The sequence below is a fragment of the Heterodontus francisci genome, chromosome 28 (genome assembly GCF_036365525.1).
Source record: "Heterodontus francisci isolate sHetFra1 chromosome 28, sHetFra1.hap1, whole genome shotgun sequence".
NCBI lineage: Eukaryota > Metazoa > Chordata > Chondrichthyes > Heterodontiformes > Heterodontidae > Heterodontus > Heterodontus francisci.
The window spans coordinates 23,943,654-23,946,131 of NC_090398.1; the positions used below are offsets into that span (position 1 = coordinate 23,943,654).

A 2,478-nucleotide genomic window follows, 5' to 3' on the forward strand; every position below is an offset into this window, starting at 1 on the left:
AAATCCTAATGTTTTAACTTAGAAAAGAAATCTGGCGGCATTTCATAGAGGCCTAATCTGAAAGAAAATATGGATGCCAAGGCAAAGCAGAAGTGCGAGCAGGGTTGATAAAAAGCTGGGTTCGCAGAATGTTCATGCTTGTCTTAATGGAGGATGCAGAGCCACAGAAGCAAAGGGTTGAGGAGGGGATTCCAAAGTCGGGGCCTTCAAAGTTGAATAAACGGTTGTCAATAGTGGGTCAAAGTAATAATAGAAATGTACTTTTAGTCGTGACTGTACATTGACATTTTGGGATGAAACCTAAAGTTGGACTGAGATCTAGCACTGGTAATACAGCTCCTGTTGCAGGTCAGTTTTATATTGTTATTTAAATAATTTAAAAAATAGAGCTAAAGGATATTTAACCCCATTTTTAAACTCCTCTCTGAATTTACTTTGGGTTAGTGCATAAATGCAGGTATTGGTGCATGAACTCAGAAGGCGTAGCATGAATCCAAATTGCTGAGTGATATATATTGGATCACTTAGATTTTTGTCGGTATAATTATAGCTTCTAACTTGCCAGGTTACAGAATGTGCAACATATGTCATCCACAACAGAATAAAATTGGCGGACAGAGCAAACAGCAAAATGATGGATTTCCTTCGGTTCTCCATTTCTGGATCAATATGATTCTGTCCATTGCGATGACCAAGGATCCCTCTCCGGAGTCGATTTGCCGTTATAATATTCCTGACAGTCAGAGCATTGAACACCAAAATCAATACAATTGGAAGCAACGGTGTTAGAACACTGTCAGTCCATTCATACGCTGTCCATAAAATTGACGTGTAATAAGATGGTGCTTGCATGCAAAACCATGGCACATTGTCAATAATAATTGAAGGTACAAATAGAAAGTACCAGGGAATGGACCTCAAACAGCTGATGACAGTCACAATTACTATAACCACAGCCGCAGTTCTCTTGGTGCAATACCTTGGTTTTAGCTTCTGACAGCAAATGGCTACAAACCGATCAAATGTGAAAGCAACTGTGAACCAGACAGAACAGTCCAGAGCTGCAAGAAGTAAGACGGCTCTCAGAGCACACACTGGAGTGATGAACAAGAAATTAACTGGGAAATAAATGTTATTAATTCGATTCAGAATGATGTTAATGATGACAAGCAGAAGATCTGCTGTTGACATTGCCACCAGGTAGCGGGTGATGCATTTCGAGAGGCCACAATTCCCTCGGTTCAGAATCACAATCGCCACTAAGTTAACTGCAAGATAAAAGATTAAAACAGGAACGTTTTAGTCTAGTCACAGCAAAAACAGCAGTTTAATAGGATTTTACAAAAAATAACATAAATGATTCATCATAAAGGTTACTAGTGAACTGCAAAGTTAAAGTAAGCAGACAAAAATAACAAAAATCTATAATGAATTAAAATATTTGAGTGGAAGCATGCCAATGCCGAATGATTCACAAGCCTAATGTTGAGGTTTCAAATTTCACCTGGGTAAGTTGTAAAACTGAATTAAAATGAATTCAATGAAGCTTTTAATATGTCGACAAGAAGTAAAAAAAAATCCATCGATACCGGTTTAACTAAGGAGCATTAATGTTTGAAAAATCTTTCCAATGACAACACTTCTCCAAAGTTAACTATCACAGCCTCTTCCACTTCTCCTCATAGCTGAAATGCCTGAAGCTCAGGATTTGCTTTGATCCTCGTTTCTGTGCTGCTCCCAATGCCTTGCCATCCGTGACTGGAATATGGTGACCAGAATTGGGAAGTAAACATTACCATGTGACCTCTCTTGCTCTCCTGCTGTTGCCGAGGGTAACAAAACACAACTGTGTCACACTGAGTCTCAGGAATTCCAGAACCTTCGCTCCCTTAAACGTGCCCTGTTTTCAGCAGAGTCTTAAAGGGACACACTTTACTTTTAATTCGAAGAGAAAAATAATCACAGGTCCGTGACACCACCACCCTTGGCGAAATGAAGTGCCATGCCCGATATGCATTTCATTACAATGACAACAAAACACAAACTAGAAATAAACACGAACATCTTCTACATTCACACACCATTCTCTACTAATAATTTGCAGCATTTCCTTTATACCAATTCCATCCATATAAATTAACATGGTTAAATTCGTGACAAAAAGTCAGCAATAACATTATTTTCCCCTAAAATATGCACAATTATTCGATGATTTGGTTGCAACAACAAGCACCATCCCAATATTCTAGCATTTCGGTTTTTAAAGTTTTCCACAAACGTTAATGAATTATGTTCTGTGTATGTTCGGATTTTTTATCGTCCTGGTGGATATATAGCTCAACATGTTTTAGAGACAAAAAAGTCATAGTATTTCTTTTTCTACAGTGGAATAATGCTTTTCATGGCAATTTATTTTTCTTGAAAAGTACCCTACTGGCTTCTCTCTATCCGATTCGTCGTCCTGCAATAGGATTGCAC

The 2,478-nt window shown here is 38.2% G+C and overlaps 1 pseudogene; it reads right to left on the reverse strand.

Annotated features, from left to right (window-relative positions):
- Positions 1-318: 318 nt before the first annotated feature.
- Positions 319-2,143, reverse strand: LOC137345151 (probable G-protein coupled receptor 139; annotated as a pseudogene).
- Between the last annotated feature and the right edge of the window lie 335 nt (positions 2,144-2,478).